This window comes from Mustela putorius, unplaced genomic scaffold (assembly GCF_011764305.1).
Source record: "Mustela putorius furo isolate JIRA1106 unplaced genomic scaffold, ASM1176430v1.1 tig00000813_pilon_pilon_pilon, whole genome shotgun sequence".
Taxonomy (NCBI): Eukaryota; Metazoa; Chordata; class Mammalia; order Carnivora; family Mustelidae; genus Mustela; species Mustela putorius.
This window is the reverse complement of record NW_025421485.1, coordinates 9,785,273-9,807,697: the sequence shown is the minus strand read 5'-3', so window position 1 is coordinate 9,807,697 and position 22,425 is coordinate 9,785,273. Positions and strand designations below refer to the sequence as shown.

The following is a 22,425-nucleotide window of genomic DNA, read 5'->3' as shown; positions in this document are numbered from 1 at the left end:
GTATCTCTCTGTCAAATAAGTAAATAAATAAATCTTTAAAAAATAGCTAAGTGTTCTGCTCTGTATCTTTGCCTATTGGATGTCATGCATACATGAGTTGCTTTGGTTCTTAAGTCATTGAGAATGGTTGAGCCAATGCCTTGAGGGGGGAAAAAACCAAGTATATGATTTCACATTCAAGTCTCCTTATTTAATTTTTTCCTGGAACATTTTCCCTTCGTACTCTGTATCCAGTTTTTGTCTCTTTAGCCCTGTGAATCTATTCGTCTCTCAGGTCAGTTTTCTCTAAACTTCTCAGTTTGTTGTTAGCCCTCAGGAAATGCCAAACGGAAAATGATGCGCTTCCCACCATGTGTTTTTGTTCTCTCTGAAGAGAATTTTTTGTCCTTTTATTTTATGTCTATATCCTGTAATTAAAAATTTATTTAAACTTCATATTATTATTAAATTTAAATTTTATATTAAATAAAAATATTTTACAATTATGTTTTAAAATTTACTTTTAAAATCCTTAAACTTTAATGAGAAATTTAGTGCATTTGTATATATTGGAATTATTGATATATTTGGATATTTTTCTGTGCTCTAATTTTAAACTTTTTATTGTCATTTTCTTTTATCAATATTTTTGTATTTTAAATTGAATATGTATTTTTTATTTTTACTTTTCTTATTACATTTTGGGGTGTTAGTGGTTTCAGTGTCACACTTTTTTCTTTCTTGAAATATGCCACGTGTAACATTAAAAGAAATCTAAACATTAAAAGAAATCTAAAATTTATTAATATGTTAACTTACAGGCTAGCAAACAATAGAATTTTCTCCTGACTTTTGTACTAATGTTAATTTTGTTATTGGTAGGTTAATAATCTATTTAAAAATCTCATATATCATATATATTATAGCTAATGTTTTATTCCAAGCATTTCTTTGGCCACAATTCTTTTCATATCTCAGACTTTCCCTAATGTACATCCTTTAGAAATCTTTTAGGGGAGGTCTGTTGAAGAGTAAATACAATCAGTTTTTATTTATCTGGAAATGACTCTATTTCATCTTGATTCTTGGAAGAGAGTTTTGCCATGTGCCTTTATCAGATAGGTTAGGTTATGTTTTGAGATCAAGCTGCCCTCAACTCTGTGTGATTTAGAAACACAAAGGTTTTCTTTCTACTTCTGTGTCATGTCCATGTAGTTGAGCAGGGGGGCTGTAACTTAGCAAGGGCACTCAGGGACCAGCCTAAAGGAACAATCTCCACCTTGAGAATGTCAACAGCTGTGCCAAATGTAAAGATAAATGTAGCAAAATGTACAACAGCTCCTAATGCTTCTGCTCATAGCTGACTGGCCCAAACAAGCAACATGTCCATACTTAAATTCAGTAGTTCTGGACGCCCAGCCCTGTCATGTGTCCCAAAGGAGAGACAGCTGGAATTTTTTCCCCCCAGGAATTATCTCAATGACAGTCTGGATTTACCATATCACTTCAACTTCTCTTGCATTTAGCCATTTTTTATCTTCTGGATTTAGAGTCCATGGTATTTTTTTGTGTGTGTGTGTGCCAGAATGTCCGAATCTTGGGGTGTTCTATCTCTTTAGCAACAGAGGATTTATTTGGTAGCTGAATTAGAGTTTATTTACCCATAATCAAAGCTTGTGTCATGAAAATATTGTAGGGTTAGCCTGTGATTCCTTACTGGGAAAGGGGGAGGGTGGGTTTATAATATGATTTTACTCCACAATAATGTACTAATGTTGATTTGAACCTTAACTGCTCGCTTCTGCTTGTTCACAAAGACCATGAAGCCGAAGATTCTTGCTTCCTAGAGAAGTTTCACTGAATGACTTAATCACCACCATCTAAACTTGGGACAATTTTCATTCCTTACGTACTGCTGATGATTTTAATGTACCAGTCATCATAGTCTGATTCATCAAAATGGATTTTTTTTGTTTCACCAAGCAGCATGATTGTTTTAATCTTTATCAATCTAATTTGATTAAAATAAAGTACCATGTCGCAACCTATTTTTATTTCTCAGTCTGAACTCGTTCTGGTGTTATCTGTAGCTTCCTTGTAAATTCTCAAACACAAATAACATAAATCCATCATCAGATTTAATGACACTGTGTATATATAACAATTTTATTTGCACAAAATGCAACCCTTTAATTTGAAAAACACTAGAATCTCATTATATATATATATATATATATATATATATATGCATCTATCTATCTATCTATCTATTCACTCATACCTCCTTCATGAGTTCTTTCTATATTGAATTTTAGTCTTTTACTGTTGTATATGACTTATATTAAGGTACGTTTCCCCTAAAGCCTTGACATTTGTGCTGGAACACTTTGTAATTTCAATGAAAATACTGAACGAGTAATAATGAATTTTCTATAGTCTAGAGTTACTGCTTTTCTCTTTGCTGCTTATCTAAGAAAATTTCAATCTTCTTTCACTGCAATTTAGACAAGACCTCTCTCTGGCAGTTGTGGAGTTACAGAAAATATATTGAGTTAGAACTCAAAAGAGCAGAGTGATTGTAAAGCTCTGTTTGTGGAATCCTCAAAGGTCACTGGGGATGTAGCTCATAAAAGGATCTGATGAGTGGAGCTTACACTCTCAAATTTTCAACTAGAGGTCTTTTATTGATTTCACACACAGTTTAGTGATTCAGTCTCAGGAATAATTCTCAATTTTTCTGCATCTATTTGAAATATTTTTTCTTTATTCATCCCTCTAATAGTTGATTTTACAGAACAAAAACCATTATCCATACATTGGACTGACTGAACAGTGTCAGCATTCTGAGGTTTGTTAAATAACACCTATCATATGGCTGTGGTTTAAAGATAAAGGAGGTATAATTTTAAGTGAGGATCCATGTAAAATGTCAGTGTGGAGCTCCAGTCACTCTCTGAGGGCAAGGTTATTAGAGGACAAACTTTAGACATTGAGTACTGCCCTGCATCTCTACCACGAGAAGGCATCATTATAGTTTAATGATGTGGTTTAATGAGTTCCAATGTCTGGCTTGGTTTCCATTTGCACCCACTACTCTTCCTTCCTATTCTTAGTAAGACTGGAGATCTAGTATCCATCAGAAATCCACTTATATTAACATATAATGTCTTATTAGCCCCAGGGGCACAGGTCTGTGTATCATCAGGCTTACACACTTCACAGAACTCACCATAGCACATGCCCTCCCCAAGTTCATCACCCAGACACCCTCTCCACACCCTTCCTTCCGCCTGCAACCCTCAGTTTGCTTTGGGAGACTAAGAGCCTTTTATAGCAGAAACCTACTTTTAAGGAGTCCCTTAGTGTCCTAGTTACCTCATGGGGACATACTTGCCAGGGACTCCATATATGTACCTTCAGCTAAAGACTCCTTGCTACTGGCTTGGGCTCTTAGGTCCTTTTCTCACTGCTTCTCTTGAAGGTTCTAGCCTGATGCTCATACAGTGACTCTCTTCCATAATACACAAGGCAGACCTTTGTGATTTTTATCTTGTCCCCCCCCCCTTTTTCATTCATGTTTTTATTGCGTCATACACTGTGACTTATGTTCTGGTTTATTGAAGCAATAGGTCAGACGTCTGCCACAAGAATGTCTGTCTAGTGGCTGGCCATAAAAACTCCAGCTGAAGACCCCTCCCAACAAAGGTGACCAGTTTTGCCATTCTCACCCCCCATATAGTATTTCAGGACAGCCTGCTGAACCTTCTTTCTCAGATGTTTATCTTCTTGGGAGTGATGTAAGATGCTTCCTTTTCTTAGCTTCATCACACAGTCTCAAAGCAAGGTGAGGGTGGACTTCTTTTGAACGCTACAGTCAGACCAAGTACTGCCATCTTCCAGCAAAGATCACTCTTGGTTGATCAGGAGAAACTCCTCCCTTATCCTGGATCTTGGCCTTTATATATTTTTTTAATTGTATCAGATGTTTCAACCTCAAGAATAATGGTCTTCCCCTAAGGGTTTTTAGGGAAGTTTGTATCTTGGCAGTGGCTCCAGTGCAGATGGTGGGTTGGAAAAGTTCCTCCTTGATTTTTAAGATTATAAAGCAAATTCAATTTCAGTGAGTGAATTCCATTTAAAAAATGGCAAAATAAATAACTTGGTGAGGTTATTTGCAACTCTAATAGATTTGAGGCACGTAGATTCCTTTGATGCGTTAACATGTACCAGGAATTCCAGCCAAATGCCTGGCTTGAGCATGAGTCCAACACTTGATCTGAAGTCCCACATTCTCCTTTTATTTCTCCGTGACAGTCTATAATAGAGGTTCAAACTGGTGTCGTGGTGTTAGATAAAAACGTGTTTAAAATTCTGATATTGCTGAAGATTGGTCTTTACTCTGGGCAGATGATTTGCCCTTGGCATGCTTAATTTTGCATTTCTACAGCAAGCAATAATAACAAGATTACTGATAGAGTTAACTATGATAAAGCATGTGTAATGTAGTGGTTGGCAAAATATAAATCTGTGATGATTATTAATTATCAATTTAAAATATATCCCTCAAGGTCTCTCCAAACCCGTGTCATTCTCCATTATATTTAGTCCTGCCATAACTAACAAAGCATGATTTAAAGGGTAAACATGGTTCTCCGTATTCATATTGAGCCCCACAAGATCATCACTTGATTGTCGTGAAGACGTTGAGCAAAACTGTTGCTTAAAGAGAAATTCCCGGTACATATCTCCTCCTCACTTTAAATTAAAGACATGTTTGTGATGAATATTGTTCTTGAACATTTCGGTTTAAATTTTCTCTAGTCTGTACCATCCATAATAAAAGCTCTAGGTTGTTGAATATTAACAGGAAAAACTGTGTGAAGTTTTATAAACTTCAAATTTCCAATTTCATTAAGTGTGTTTGGCATATTGAAGAGGTGGATAATTTACTGTAAAATATTAAAATGTTAAATGTAATGACCTGCACAAAAAGTTGGCTGAATCCTTGGAACAGTAGTTAATTAATTCAGGGTATATTGTCAACTCCACAGAAGGCTTCAGACAGTTAAAGTAACAGAAGTTAACTTGCTATGATGAAAAAGGTTCTTCTGCATATCAAAGGAATTAAGACTGATTAGATTAGCATTTGCAAGGGTTATCCAAATTTGATATAATTTATATAAATCAACATGATAAAGCTGGAAAGAAAAAGTACAAAAAATAGGTATAACAACATATAAAGCAAAGATTTATCACTTCTCTAGTCTGTGCTATCCTTTGAAAGTAACACCTTGTGTATCTTCATTTTCTTCCCAAATACAGAAAATGCTGATATTTTATAAATGTAAGAGCAAAGTCATATTTTCTCTGTATATTATATATATTTTAAAAGATTTTTATTTATTTATTTATTTGACAGAGGGAGAGAGATCACAAGTAGGCAGAGAGGCAGGCAGAGAGAGAGGAGGAAGCAGGCTCCCTGCTGAGCAGAGAGCCCGATGCAGGGCTCGATCCCGGGACCCTGAGATCATGACCTGAGCCGAAGGCAGAGGCTTAACCCACTGAGCCTCCCAGGCGCTCCTGTATATTATATTTTTCAAAATCCCATACTTAATGTCCTTAGAGATATGCCTAACATTCTTCCCAGCACTTTTTATGGGATGAAGTGCTTGGATTAGTACAGAGTTGGGGCTACACTCACTTGCACAGGTGGTGTGGAGTGAGGTCAATAAAATTATTTTAAAAACCGAAGTTAGGAAAATATAAATCTAGGAGTAACCCCCCAGTTTCACCAAATTTAATAAGGAAGAGATTATCTGGAACTGCTGGACCCATGAGAAGACCGGGAGCACTTCGCAGCCTGAGGGCGAACCTGACTCACCACCTGTTTTTGCACATAAAGATTTACTGGCACGCAGCAATGCCTGTTCATTTAGGCCCAGTGCACGGCTGTTTTCATACTGGATGGCAGAGGCGAGTGCTTGCAGCAGACTGTACGACCTGCAAAGCCTAGAATATTTATTAATTAATGCTGAGCAGAAAAACCGTCCTTCTGGCTCGCCAGACTGCTCTGAGTGATTGGAACAGATCATCAATTCTGAGGCAGCCACCCGAGTTCTACCGGATAATCTCTCCGTCTTTCCCAAGCACGCATGTCTGACAGGTGGTCTGTGTCATTCCTCAGCACAGAGAATCATGGCCTCCTTGGTGCTATAGTGACACTGTCACCTGACTTCCCAGTAGAGTAAGATGTTGTGTTTCATCTGTTTTCCTTATTCTTTCTTAAGGCACAATTCACATTTTTGTCTCCTAGGAACAGACAGACAAACATTTGTCTATCTTTAGCATAAAACCTAGAAAACAGAAGTTGCTCCATAGGTTTCTGGTTTACAAAATGGAGGGAAGAGGGAAGGCAGGAAGAAGGAAACAAGCAGGAGAGAGAGGAAGGATGGAAGGAACGAGGGGTTTGAGGTAAACGAGGGAAACAACTTGCTGCCCCAGACTAGAGAACACTATTCTAATAGAATGAGCCACAGTCCTGTTACAGGGCGTTAGTGTTCAAGGTAGGGTGCACACAGTTACATATTGAGGGAAACATCAAGAACTATGTACATCTGAAAAAGACGCACCTCTAGTCCCTACAGGATAGAACGCAGACTGATGTAGAGCAACACATAGCTCTAGTGGACGGTGGGGTATGGGACATATCCACATCCCCTGCGGGATGCACATATATCATCAACCTGTTCAGTTACTGTTACAATTTTATTTCATGATTTTATTGTTTTAGAGAGAGCACACAGTGCTCATGGGCAGAGGGAGGAGAGAGAGAGTCTCCAGCAGGCTCTGCACCACGTGGAGCCCAAGGCAGGGCTCAGTCTAACCACCCTGAGATCAGGACCGGAGCCGAAATCAAGAGTCAGGCGCTCCGCTGACGAAGCCACTCAGGCACCCCGGTTAGTTTTATCTTAAGCTACTATGGTGCTCTGATACGGTGAGGCTGGTGTTATACGGCAGGATCCGTCCACGTCGGCAGGATCAGATTCTTGATTTCTCCTCCTACCTTGCTGCCACCTATTTCCTATATGTGACAAATTCTACTTTTAATTGAACTTGGGTGGTAGAACAAACTTGCAGACTTCTCCAAAAATCTAGTTCTGTGGTTGTTTTTCCAGTAAACTTTAAGCATCGATTCTGTCCTGCGTGTGACTAAGTATGCCAAACACACGCCGCTGAACTTGACAGTTTTAGGTGATACTACAATGTCTTCCTCTCAGTCTCCATTTTAAAAGAGATTTTATTAATTCGTTTGGAAGAGAGAGCACAGACGGGGGGAGGGTAGAGGGACAAGCAGACTTGAGGCTGAGCACAGAGCCCACAGGCGGCTTGACATGGGGCTCCCCATGGGGCACATTCCAGGACCCTGGGATCACGACCTGAGCAGAAGGCAGACGCTTCACCGACTGAGTCACAGATGGGGTCTTCAGGACTGCTTGCTGTGCTGGTGTCTGCATAGTTCCGAGCAGACCTGTTCCGGCTGCTGTCTCTCACATTTTTTACTTCTAATATTTTTTCATGGGCCTGATTGGAACTTCCACTAGAGAAGAATTTGCTCATAAAATTTGGTCCTATTAATGTTGTCAGTGGAGCACTTTAATTGATTTGATTGGTAGGGAAATTATGTTTTGATTTCCTCATTTTCTACTTTACTTTCTTCTTTTGTGTGTATGTGTAGATGTAATTTTGTTTAGATCAGAGAAGACTATTACAGATGGTGTTATAATATGATTTTGGAGTAGTTCTTCCTCATGGAATTTACAGGAGACAAAGCACCAAATGGACAATTGGCTTTTCATTCATCACCACAAGATATGATAAATTTCCAAGTGAAGATTTTTACTGAAGAGTTCAGAACCTGAATTTACTTTAATAACTAAAGAGTAACTGTAGCTCTTAAAAATTATTTTGTTTTGGGACGCCTGGGTGGCTCAGTGGGTTGAGATGCTGCCTTCGGCTCGGGTGAAATGAAACAAACTTAAAATAAATTACATATTAAAAACTTTTATTTCCTATTATGAATGCTAGTACTCAAGCAATCCTATAACGATATGAGTTTATCTCTATTATTACACTTTGTGGTAATTTTTTAAATTCATAAACATTTACTGGTTGAAAGGGGATATAATGATTTTACTAAATTTTCTATACTAATGCGCTTTTATTATACATATGAACCACCCCTCTATTTTCATATTTTGGTATTTATCTGAAAATTTTCAGTGATTGCTTTCTATCAGAAGACTGGCAGTGTTGACTGCAATGAATAAATATTCTAAAACATCACTCCTCAATAACATCTATATAAAGAATATATATATATATATATATATGTATATATATATATATATATATATATATATTTGGAGATATTTTAATGTATAAGGCAAGCCAGGCGTTTTCACTCTAGATACATCTAAATTTCCTTTTAAACTTTCACCTGCTTGTTTTTAAATTTACAAACATTATACCTTCCTTTTTGGGGTATGCGGTTCTCGGTTCTGACAGGTGCTTAGAGCCGTGGAACCAGCACCGCACCCCCCGGAATGTTCGCGGTGCTATCCCTTGGCCTTCAGCTTTTCCCACAGCCCAACAGCTGCCAGCTCCTGATGGTTTACACCAGCTCGCGCTGTTTTTCCAGAACGTCATGTCGTTGCAGTCAAAAATTGTTCACCCGTTTGAGTTCGTCTTCCCCCACTCAGTGTGACACCCGTGAGCGCCATCCACGTCTCCGTGTGTTTTGGCAGTTTGCCCCACAACGGGCCACGGACCAATGTGCGACTGTGGCTTCCCTACCCACAGGATGGAGGGCCATCAGGTTGTTCCCAGTTCTTAGACATTGGGACTACAGCTGCTGTCCACACCCACGTGGAGACCTTCATACAAGGCTTCTCACTCGTCTCTGAGTCCTCTTTCCTGCTTCTTTATAGTGTCTTCATAGAGCAAATTTTAAAATTGTGGTGATATGCAGGTCATCATGTTTTCACGAACTGTGCTTTTGATGTTGCCTCTTAGAACTCCCTGCCTGATCCAGTGATGCAAATATATTCTTACATTTCTTCTGTAATTTGACACTTTGTATGAATTTCTGTAGTTTGACATTTCGTATTATTAGGTTTGTGATATATTTTGAGCTTATTTTTGCCCTTTAGACCGCCTTCACACTTCTATCTAAAATCAACTAAAAGCAGGCGTGGAGCTATTTCTGGGTTTTTTGTCCACACCAGGCCAGTCTTCCGACCCCTCTGGTCACTGCATCCACAGTGCTGTGTCCTGTGGTAATGGAAACTAAGAAAAGAAACTGACAGGAATAGACCAAAAGTTGTGTGAGAACTTTCCAGAGAAAAATTGTCAAAACCATTGTTATCAAGATGGAGAATTTTCACTAAATCTGTAGAGTCCAATGATATGCCAATCAAAACAGGAGTATATTATTTTTAGAGCTTGAAAATAGCTTTTTAATATTTATGTGGGAGAGTAGAGTGTGGAGACTAGCCACCTTGATTTGAGAGCGAAAAGGGATAGTTAACGTGCATTTTGTTCATGCGAGTATAAATTGAAGAAAGATGTCTAGAAAGATGTCTAGAAATTCCAAATCTAAGCATTTAGCCTACCAAGAAGCTAAGTTTGCAAATTAGCATCCTACTAACACATATGCATACCAATGCATAAAAGCAATTCCTTACGGATTTTAAGACAATTATATATATTATTATATATTATTATATATAATATATAATATATTATTATATATTGTATTATATTACATATTATTACATAGAATATAATCAGTTTATATAATATTTAACATGTTATTTTAAGATAATATATTTTAAGCCAAAATATTATTTAAGATAATTATTTAAAATAATATATATGCAATTGTTTATACAGTTGACCAACACAGATTGGAACTGCCTGAGTCCATTTATAATGTGGATTTTTTTCAATAAATACATGGGGAAATTTTTTGCAGATTTGTAAAATTTGAAAAAACTCACAGACAAACCACATAGCTTACTGAAAAAATTAGAAAGTTAGGTGTTATTGTACAAATACCGTATATAATACATACACCATACAAAAATATGTGCTACTGACGATTTATGATGTCAGTAAGGCTTCCAGTCAACAGTGGGCTATGAGTCATCAACGGGGAGGAAACCGTTATATACAGACGTTTGACTATGGGGAGTGTTGGTGTCTCGAACCCCATTGTGTGTGTGTGTGTGTGTATGTGTGTATCGTGCTCTTTCCTACCTGACACATTGAAGGAGTTAGCCAGCATTTCCACAAAGAGAGATATCATCCGTCATCGCTCATTAACTGGCTTGGAATCATAGCCACAGTGTATTTTTTGTGGAAAAGGGAGTGAAAATATCATGCACATTATAAGGCAAAAGTGGATTTTTTTTAATAAGATGAGGAAGTTTAATCTATTGATAGTCCCCTGGGACAGATCTTTGTGTATATTTGAGAAAAAATAGTGTAGAGTGGTGTGGAGGCAGTAGGGGCATAGTCCTGGAGCAGGTGCTGGTCTTCAAGAGAGGGCAGAGATTATGAACACCGGCATTCATTCATCAAGGCGAATTTGGACGTATGGATGACGGGGCGTCAGCTCAGGAAGAACCAAGCAAATTGTTGTGCATAACAGAATAGGTATGTAAGCGGCATCTGGGAAGAAGAGGTCGGATATCGGGGAAGGAAGTAGGGAGAAGAAAATCTAGGTGGCTCCGTGGTCAGGGTTGATATCATATTTGCTGGAGAAAATAAATTGTAATGGGGATTTTTATGTTTTTTACTGTGGGATGTGCGATATAAACGATAGCGTTCATCTGCTTAGCGAAATCCGCAGTAAGTTTTGCGTAGCTCACCACGAGTAAGAGTGTATGTTGCCAGAGTGTGAATAAGAGAAGGTGCTGGGGTGTGTGTCCGGGACAGACACAGCCACGGAGACGCCAAAGTGAGAGGAGCGGAGACCAGTGATGTGTTTGTGCCTGTGCGGGAAGTCAAGAGAGACAAGCGCCAGAGCTCTCCACGCAAGGCACCAGAGTGTTTACTGCCGTTTGTTGCTTTCTGTTTCTTCTTCTCACATTATGTATAATGTAATCTTTCATAACGGGCTGATTGCTTGCAAATAGATTGTTTTCATTAGAAGAGCTGTGCTCATCCGGTGGCTTATTTGCTGCCCACTCAGACTTGCGCCCATACTGACTGGGTGTGGATCACATGCCAGGCGTTATGTGTTTCTTGACTTTTAAAATTTTACTTACTCAAAACTCGCATCAGCCTGGCCAGGGTTTCCTTGCAACTCCGCAGGAATCCGAGGTGCTCCTTGCACAGCCCTCTGTCCTTCCTTTCTCCTGGCGCAGATGTCACCCTGCCTCACAGCACGAAGGCATCCCCACCTCCTCCCGCTCCCTGGCCCCACGTCCTTCAGAAAGGGTGGCCGCACCGGTCCCATCCTGTCTGCCGTCTGTACAGCACAGGTGATTCTGCTGGTGACAAACAGCTTCTAAGTCTGACCGTTTGACACACATCTTGCCCGCATCCTGGCTGTCAGGTCATGAAACGTCATTCAGTGACTCAGTCCTGCAGGACACTCGAGCCAGGAAATACTGCTCAGAAGGAATCAAGTGAGTAGCATCCTGATGGCAACTGAAACCAGCCTGGGACTCATCTATCTGCCCTGGCAGCTTTTGCTTTTGGTTCTGTTTGCTCCCCTGCTCCCAGAATGACATCCTAACTAGCATCTCACTGAATCTCCAGGAACCTTAGTACTGTGTGCCCTGGAGCACCGTTGCCGGCACCTGTGAGTCGCCTTCTCAAGTCTCCCATTAAAATTTTGAATAAACTACATGACCAAATATATTAATAAATATCCCATATATACTACTCTAATTTGGTGAATGTCTATCCAAGATTTTATGATATAACAGAAAAAAAAATGGGTACTTTGTCTTACTCATGCAGTGCTAGCAACAAATGTCCCTCTCAAAAAATATTTATCCATAGAAAGTGCTGGAAGAAAGAGATAAAAGTGTTAATAAGAGCTGCTCATGGGTGGTACACTGATCCAGAATGCTTAAAAGAAATTGAATAAATTTTATGCATTTAGCATACATATTAGTCAGAGACCAGTCGAGAAAAAGAGAGAGAGGGAGAGAGAGAATGCACCAGTTATTTAAACGGAAGCATTTGGTATATGGAACTGTTAACTGGATATTTCAGAATTGAAGTAGCAAAAAGCAAGCACAAAGATGTTACAGAATAGCATTTGGACAAAGCAGGTATTACCCTCAGAGGTCAGGGAACAAAGGAAAGAGATTATAATTTTTAAAACACGGAGGCTTGCGAGGGTTTGGGCGTTCTCCGTGGCTAGAGCTGAGCTGGGCACAGACAGAGCTGCGTGCTTAGTGTTCAGGCCTTCTGGGGCTCGGAGGGATCACAGAGCTGCCACCTTGACCTCAGATCATGGAGTCATTGCCGGCGTACCTGCAGGGGGTGCAGAAATGGGCAGGGGCTCATCCTTTACCCTCCACGCGTCATGCCATCTCCCGCTGGGGCTCACGTTTAGATGCACCAAGGATGCAGCCAGAGGCCCAAGAGGAAACGTGGCTGTCTGAGATGAACCCCAAACCCCAAAAGCATGGGTTGAAGCTTAGGACAATGACATAATATTTGGAGGAAAATATGTCACTTCAATGGAAAGAAAGGGCACTCCCCCGTTTTATTAAAGTCAGCTGTCCATTTAGTGCTGAGATGGGAGTCTACACACAGTAGATCATTGACGGATGTCCAAGTTTACTGGCCGCTAATTGGAATAAGTAAAATATGATATAAAATCTCCTCACACAATGCCTAACTTATTAAAAAAAAAAAAACCCTCAATAGACCTTCATGGAGTAGGAAATCTTGGGAAACCATCATGAGATATAAAGTTTGAGGACTTGGTTTCCAGAAGTTGAGAAAGAGAGTTGGATTCGGTCATAGCTTTTACATTTTCAGAGCTCAGATATTTTCTGCTTCAAGCAGAGGCAGTTCGATCCTTGGGTGACTGATCCTGGGGTTCCTTATTTGACCCGTGTATCAATGAGTGGATTATTACACACAACATAACGATCACTGGATTTGCTCAGTGGTATCCATCGGGTCCAGGCGGGAACTGGATTCCCTGGGATCGTTCTGATCACTAGACTTTATTGAAGGGGAGCAAGCATGGGTCTGAGAACCCAGAGGTGAGCTACTGTGGAAGCCACTGTCATCCCGGGGACAAAAAAGCAAGCAGATAATCCAAAGATGAGGTGCTTCTTGGAAAGCTACAGTGCAGATGGCATGGCCATTGCCATTGCTCCAATGAGACAGCCAGCAGGAGGAAGGAGAAATCCTGAAGCTTCCTCAGGCTAGGCATATTCTGCTGCTGGGCTGACCCTCACCACTGGACGTCAGTCAATGGTAGCCTGGCTTATGTGGATGGAAGCAGTAGCCTTCCTGTGTGAAGGTCAAGGCAAGCATGGCCAGAGATTAATTCAGAGCAAGGATGATCAGCAAAACAGTTCCAAATGGTTTTCCAGCCCACCGTTATAGCCCAACTGCGAATGAGTAGATTTCTGTGTACAGGTTATGACTCGTTTACAGGATACGAGCTAGTCTGGATGGCTGAGAGATTTTATGTTCTGCCAATGGGAGGGTCTGGCCAGATTTCACATGACTTTTTTAAAAGAAATATCTTAAGGTATTACCTATGATAAAAATTATCTATTCATTTTCATTGAACTGCAAAGTGCCTATCATAAATTTTATACATTTCCTGTAAACACAAATCACCACCTCCCATCACGGAGAGCCTGAAACAGGATCTTTGGGGAGTCTACCCACGGTGGGTATTTTAATTGCCAGACAGTGAACAAGATGAATTATGGCAAATAGAAGAAAAAGTAATAGAAACAAAATGCTAATACAAATCTTTTCCTGGTATTTTGTACAGAATATTATTTAGAAATGTGTTTGAGAGACTCTTACTATAGCTAGATTGCCTCAGTTTGAGAAGGTCTTTTTAAGATAAATTTTTATTTATCAGCTGCAATTGTGACACCTCTTTGTGTGTTTATTAAACTATTTCAAAGTCTCTGTCTTCTAGGAACAGGTGAAAGTGGTAATTCCCTTGCGCTTTACTTTGGCCAATAAAATGTGAACGGCAGTGTCACATTCATTCCTGGGGGGTGCCTGAAGACTTTCCCACGCTGCCATGGGAGCAGCAAGTCTGCAAGGACGAGCCACTGTGTGGGCTCAGGTCATGAACGAGAAGAATGCAGGAGGTCAAAGGGGCTGTGTTGTTCGAAGCCACCACGATATGAGTTTGTTTTCCTGCAGTCATTTCACTTATGCAGCTTGGGACCTGACGGATTCCCCCAGAGAATTCTACCAAACTTTAAAAGAAGAAATAACACCTATTCTCCTGAAACTGTTTCATAAAATTGAAGCAGAAGGAAAACTTCCAGACTCTTTCTATGAAGCCAGCATTACCCTGATCCTCAAACCAGGCAAAGACCCTACCAAAAAGGAGAATTTCAGACCAATATCACTGATGAATATGGATGCTAAGATTCTCAACAAGATCTTAGCCAACAGGATCCAACAGCACATTAAAAAGTTTATCCACCATGACCAGGTGGGATTCATCCCTGGTCTACCAGGATGGTTCAACATTCGCAAATCAATCAATGTGATAGAACAAATTAGTAAGAGAAGAGAGAAGAACCACATGGTCCTCTCAATTGATGCAGAAATAGCATTTAACAAAATCCAGCATCCGTTCCTGATTAAAATGCTCCAAAGTATAGGGATAGAGGGAACATTCCTGAACTTCATCAAATCTATCTATGAAAGACCCACAGCAAATATCATCCTCAATGGGAAAAAGCTTGGAGCCTTCCCGTTGAGGTCAGGAACACGACAAGGATGCCCCTTCTCACCACTCTTGTTCAACATAGTGGTAGAAGTCCTAGCAACAGCAATCAGACAACAAAGAGAAATAAAAGGTATCCAAATTGGCAATGAAAAAGTCAAACTCTCTCTCTTTGCAGATAACAGGATTCTTTATATGGAAAACCCAAAAGACTTCACCCCCAAACTACTAGAACTCATACAACAATTCAGCAATGTGGCAGGATACAAAGTCAATGTACAGAAATCAGTGGCTTTCTTATACACTAACAATGAAAATACAGAAAGGGAAATTAGAGAATCGATTCCATTTACTATAGCACCAAGAACCATAAGATGCCTGGGAATAAACCTAACCAAAGAGGTAAAGGATCTGTACTGGAGGAACTACAGAATACTCATGAAAGAGATTGAAGAAGACACAAAAAGATGGAAGACCATTCCATGCTCTTGGATCAGAAGAATAAATATTGTTAAAATGTCTATATTACCTAGAGCAATCTATACTTTTAAGGCTATTCCGATCAAAATTCCACCGGTATTCTTCAAAGAGCTGGAGCAAATAATCCTAAAATTTGTTTGGAATCAGAAGAGACCCCGAATCGCTAAGGAAATGTTGAAAAACAAAAATAAAGCTGGGGGCATCACGTTACCTGATTTCAACACAGCATGGCACTGTGATCACCAACACAGCATGGCACTGGCACAAAAACAGACACATAGACCAGTGGAACAGAGTAGAGAGCCCAGATATGGACCCGCAACTCTATGGTCAAATAATCTTCGACAAAACAGGAAAAAATCTACAGTGGAAAAAAGACAGTCTCTTCAATAAATGGTGCTGGGAAAACTGGGCAGCTCTACGTAGAAGAATGAAACTCGACCATCCTCTTACACCGTACAGCTCGGTTCAGAACCAAAGCAGCTCACACAAAGTCTGGCGTCACCGAAGGATGTGGTAGCAATGACAGTAGCTGCGTGGCTTGAGGAAAGGGCTCCCACCTCCAGTCCTTCCCGTGGCTGCATGTTTTATAGAAAAAAAAAATGCCCAAGGCATGAGAAACTCTTGGTAATGGAGGCGAATGCGCGTGTGGCACCCTGGGGGTGTGGTGCGCGGGGGAGCGCCGCCCTCTGCACCGACCCCATCACCCAGCAGCTTGGTTGATGGGCACCCAGTGGGCTCCGGGATTTATGCAAAGGCGGAGTTTGGTAAATATTACCTGGGTGGGGTGGGAGGGACGCCTGGGTGGCTCAGTGGTTGGGGTGTCTGCCTTCTGCTCAGGTCATGATCCCAGCATCCCGGGATCCAGCCCTGTATCAGGCTCCCTGCTCGGCGAGGAGTGTGCTTCTCCCTTTCCTTCTGCCCCTTCTCCCGATAATGCACTCTTATTCTCTCTCTCTGTCTCTCAAATAAAGAAATAAAATCTTAAAAAAATAATAACATTACCTGGGAGGGGAGAGAAGATCATTTTCCTTCCTTGTAAGGTAAATACCGTAGCCAATGAGGTTTATCCGAGGCGCGGTTATTGCTGATTAAAGTTAACCTGAAGACCTTTAAATTTCCATAATCTTAGATTGCTAACCAATCCAAACAAAGCCTTTGGTGAGAAGAGGAAGATAGAGGTCAACAGGTGATACGGTTAAAAGAGGGTGTATCGCCAAGTGACATTCACTCGGAAAGCGAGGGGCGGAAATAGGTACCCACGTCCCTCTCACTTTACGCCTTTCCCCAGACTTCCAGAGCTGTCCCTGGAACTGGGTCCCCGCTGGGGAGGGCCACTCTCCAGTCTGTGATGGGGTCTGGCCTTTTGTTTACGGGTCAACGGGGAGCAGACGGAGCGCTGTGTGTCGGAATTCGGTCTGTAAAGAGAGAGGACGAGGTCTCACAGTCTCTTCTGCATTCCTGCGGGTTTGGACGCAAAGTGGAGAAACAGAACATAACAAAGCATAAGGGGAGTTAAGCTGGGAGACTCAGTCAATCCAAAAACAGCAAAATAAACTACGGAGTTTATGTCGGAGGAATTCCGAGTCTCTCTTCGGTAGAGGCTTACCTTGTTTTCAGATTCGACTCATCACAGCAAACACTGTAAGAAAACCAGTTCATGCCTGTTATTGGCTGTGGCCACTGTTGATTTTATTATTATTATCCTGATATCACTATTGGTAAACTTCAGGCACAGAGGGTGAGTTAATCATTCTCCGCAGTTCATGCCTTCATCATTATGGATCTCCTTGTTTTATTTGCTACCTTGCTGTTTGTGATGTTGGGGCTATTTATTTCCTGTCTCTGTGCGTCCATATTCTCCTTTGTAAAATGAAGGTAATAATAACTCCGATCTCTTAGTGCTGTTCTGAGGATTAAAAAAGTTAATTTGGGCAAAGCACTGTATCCAGTATATAGTCATTGCTGAGTATCATTTTTACTGACTATTACTATTTGTTTCTTTGTGTTCTCACTCCGCAGTCCCATTTCCTGTGTTCCCATCGGCAGTCTGTCTAATACGGTCATGCATAGCCTCTTGGTCATCGCTAATCTTGCAAAGTCTGCGTTATTGCTTCATATGCACTGGTTTCAATTTATACAAATGTTGTTGCAATACGGAAACCAGCAGTAAAGTTGTAAGATACAGTCACATAATTGTGAGTACGTTGGTCTGTTTTTTTGGAACTGGTGTGTGGCTGGTGTATGTGTGCGTGTGTGGTGTGTAAGCACTAGGTGTCTCCTACCTGCCACCCTGGTTCTGCAGCACCACAAGCAGGATCGTCCTGGACTGTGAGAAGGTCCGTTTTGGATCTGAGACTGGGTTGGAATGGGTGTCCGTGAGGGGCTGTACCACGAAGGGGCTGGGCGTCTTCACAACCTGACCCAGTGCTGGGTCGCGGCCCATCAGAATGGCTCTGCAGATGTTCCCACCCGGACAGGATTGCGCCCATGTCCCCTTCTGCCACAGACTCTTTGCTTTTCCCAGCTGCTGAGTTCCTGACACTGGTTCTGCTTCCTTTTAGGAAGGAGAAAGCCCCAGAAGAACATCACTGCCTCACAAAGGGAAAAAGCCATATGAGTTACAGAACCCTAGCAATTTTTTTTGAATCCTTCCAAAAACTGAGGTCACAAGGCAAACAAAGGCACTGATTCTAAAGCGCGTCTAGGTTTCTGAGGAGAAACGGGACACACTACCTGTGTCTCCCATAAAGGCTGCCGAGAGAGCTAGCCTCAGGGACGTGCACACATGGGGGAGCTGCGGGAGCGTTTCTCTGCTTGTTGTTACATTGTTGGGGCCCAGTTCCAAGTCTGCCCTCTGCCCTTACTCTGTGAGAATGGATCTGGAACCTGTGAATATCGTCCTTCACACCCGGGCACACCACAGAGCTCTGTCATACATGGCGATGAAGGGGCCGTTCAGAAGAAGGGGTTTTCTCCTCCAGGACCATGTGCTCTCTGGCAAGCCTGCTGCAGCCCCTTCCCCAGGACTTTGCTGCTAGAGCCAAGGCCCGGGGGCCGTCCCGGTGGCTGACAGGGTCCTCTGGCGCCCCACCTGTCACTTCCCGGGAGTCTCCCGTGCTCTCCTCCTCCCGATGGGCGTCTTCCAGGAACCCAGGATAAAGAAAATACAAAAATGTCTTATAAGTCAGGAAAACTAAATCAAAAAGAAGAAAAGCCTAAAATCGAAATCATGTTTATAATTCTATAATAAAAACACTGTCCTATAAATTGTGACACAGTGCCTCACTTGCACAACCTGGGGATATATCCTTATGAGACCAGACAATTGCATGCTTTAGGATTTTTGTTAGAAGTAATATTGCTGTAGAAATTTCAGTCGTATCTATAAATATAATTGTAAGTAACATAATTATATAATCATAAATATATAAAAATGTATAGTATATTATAATGACATATCATATATAATTATACTTATATTGATGTTTTGTATATAATACATGTTATATAATTATAGAGTCGTTGTAAATACATACTTATAAATATATCAGTGTTTTAGGAACGATGATTTTTTAACATGAGAGATAGCAGGTGCAGATATGTGGGGAACAGTCTCTGACATGAAATTTGCACTGGGAAGAACAGGTCTCAGTTGATAAGAGTGTTTTTTTTTTGTTTCTGGTTTTTTTTTTTTTCCTAGCTGTATCCACTCCACAGGCCTGTGATAGTGACCCCTCCACGCAGGCTGCCAGTGCCCAGATCTTAGATTCTAACTCTCATTCCTCCAAACAGGCATTAAGCCTCCTCAGAGAAATGGCTGATTCTGGCTCCAGGGCAGGGAACATACAAGGTACTTTTGAGACACCCTTTATGTGCCAGGGAGCATAGATGTCTTAAAGATTAAGGCGGTCACGTCAAAGGGATGCCAGAATCATTTCTGCAAATTCAGTGGGACAGTTTGAACATCAAAAATAGTGAATTGTAGGCTTTTCCCATGAGCAAGTAAAAACCCATGAATTTGCTGAGAAATTCATAAAACTAAAGCAGAACGAACAGAAAGCAAACAAGCAACGATTTCTGTTTCCAGCAGAATGCCATCGAAAAAAATGCAGAAGTCCTGATAGATGGGAAACAATTGATTCAGGCAAAAATCATCAATGAAAATGTTTGCAAAATTTGGGGGAAGGATGACTCAGTGTCAAAGCATTTCCTCACAAATTCCTTAGAAACCAACCACAGCCACAACCACAACCACGGCCACAACCAGATGCAGTCCTCCCGCGGAGAGATGGCCGCAAAAGGGAGCACGGCTGGTTGGGAGGAGGCAGTCTGTCCCACATCCCTCCTCCCCCAACCGGGGCGTGAGCAGATGTGCCACCTCGCTCGGAGAGATGTTTGCCCGGCATGCTTCACCTGCCGCTCACGGACTTCTGGGCTGGGGTTGGCAAACTTTCCCTGGGGAAAGGGCAGAAGATAAATACCTGTGGGCCATGTGCTCTCTCTCACGACTACTCAGTTCTGTCAACACAAAAGCAGCCTTAGACAATGTGGAAGCAACTGGTACGATGGTGTTTCAATAAAATTTTATTCACAAAAACAGGTCGGGGACCAGACCGGGCCCTTGGCCGTAGTGTGCTGTTGACTTCTGTCCTAGACTTAACTTCTGGTTAAAAGAGGCCACAGGGGATTGAAGAACAAGCAGAATGACACCAGAAGGAAATACCCAGGGAGCACTGAGGTCTGAGGCTTTCTGCAGGATGGCCAACCGTATTTACAGACAGTATGATTCAAATCGAACAAGTGAACGCAAGAGAGAGGTCTATTCCATAGTAAAAGAGATTGAAGGGGTACCGAGGCAGCTCAGTCAGTTGGGCGTCTGCCCTTGGCTTGGGTCATGATCCTGGAGTCTCAGGATTGAGTCCTGGGGTGGGCTCCTGCTCAGCGGAGAGCCTGCTTCTTCCTCTGCCCCTCACCCTTGGACACTCTCTCTTGCAAATAAGTAAATAAAATCTAAAAAAAAAAAAAAAAGAGAGAGAGAGAGAGAGAGAGATTAAAGAGGCATAACAACTGAATCCAATGCATAAATCTTAATTGAATTTCCATTCAAAAGAAAAAAAAACAAGAAAAAACTAAGAGTATAGAAGGCATTTATGTCAAAATTAGAGAATGTACATAAAGATTAGATATTCTATGTTACTGAAGTCTGTTACTCTTATTGTTATTACTTTTTTTAAAAAGATTTTATTTATTTATTTGACAGAGAGAGTGAGAGAGCTCAAGCAGGGGAAGCAGGACAGGGAGAGAGAGAAGCAGACTCTCCACTGACCAGCAAGTCTGATGCGGGGCTCCATCCCAGGACCTTAGCATCATGACCTGAGCTGAAGGCAGACGCTTCACCATCTAAGCCTCCAGGCACCTGTTATTAATGTTATTCTTATTATATATGAAATATTATATGTTTATGTGAGAAAATGTCCTTGTTCATGAGGAACACACCAAATTTTAGGAGAACGAAGTATCCTGATGTCTACCACTCACTTTAAATGGTCCGGGAGAAAATATATGTGTATGAGTATGTACATTTGACTAAATGTAGACCATTTTTTAATATATACATTTAAGGTATAAATATAGACTGGTCATTTTCCTTCTAATTTTTGTGTATTTTAAATTTTTCAAAATAAAATCTTAGGAAAAACACATAAGGGAAAAATAAATCACTTTTATACTATTATTCCAGAGTCGTCTTTATCATTTTTTTTTCCCAGAAAGCTCAGCACATCCTCAAGCAGTGGGATCCAAGTACTTGGTTTTCCAAGGTGGTTATACAAGTACCCCCCACCCCATGTCCCTTAGGAGACTGTTTGTTTTTTTTTTTAACCAAGAAAATATACTCAGAGGCTTATAGAAGCCAAAGGAATGGAAATCTATATCCTCTTAATATGCTGCATTATCAGGGAAACGTGTGAATGTTTTTGCTGGGGACGGAAGAAAAGAGGATTAAACATCTCAGAAGCCGGCCGGAAGCGTCAGGCGTGACAGACAAAGCCAGTCAGAAATGAAGCATTTGCTTTCCCTTTTTTTTTTTTTTCTTTTTTTGCATTTGCTTTTCTTAATCACCAAAATGTGCTGCTTGAAATCTTTGAACCTAACCTGAATCCCAGTTGCTTCATGAAAGCTGATTCTGATTCTCTCATGACCCATTACAGAAAGGGGCAGAGTCTCTGCACCACTAATTTCGATTTTGCAAGAGAAACAGAAGGATGGATTTTTTTCTTTTCCTTTCTTTCTCCTTTTTCTTCTCCTACTTAGTCCTTGTCAACGCTGGTCCAGTATGGACTTCCAGAGATAGGCAGGCGTGATTTTTTTCTAAATAAGACATACCTTCTAGGAAAAATCATGGAGCAAAGGAAGAAAATTAATATGGGCTCATTTCCTGCTGTGTGTAAGAAGGTGTGCTGGAAACAAATGTTTCTCTTTTGTCATTCCATTCCATAGAAGCATGCACGGTCCGCTGCCTCCCCCTCCCCAGGGCCCCATCATTCTGCTTTCTTGTGCTTTCCATTTTCATTCTGGACCCATCACTAGAACGTCCGGGCCCTCGGCCCTGCCACAGGAATGTGGGAGCCCGCCCCTCTCACAGGAATGTGGGAGCACCGGGCCATCGCCAGTCCCAGGGGCCGGACTGGTTCCCTGGGTGAGCTTGGTGGTGAAGCCTCCTTGTGGTGTTCTCACCTATAAAGAGGGGGGCTGCTCCAAGGGGAGGGTGAGGGCTAATCCTGTCTCTGAAGCAGTCCACCTTTTCTACCTGCAAGCAGATAGCAGGGACTATGAGCCGCCCCTATCCCAGGTCCAGCTCTGCTTTCGTTAATGACGTGGTGCTGGACCGATGACTCACTCAGATTCTGGGAGCTCCAACACCCCCTCTGCAGGTTCGGTCTCACAATCACATGGTTCTGTGTTGAATCGCAAGACGTGACCTGAGCGTCAGTTAATGT

General features: G+C 41.4%; 1 pseudogene; it reads left to right on the top strand.

The window, feature by feature from the left end:
* The first annotated feature begins 16,456 nt into the window (after window positions 1–16,456).
* LOC123393325 lies at window positions 16,457–16,564 on the top strand (annotated as a pseudogene).
* The last annotated feature ends 5,861 nt before the right edge of the window (window positions 16,565–22,425 follow it).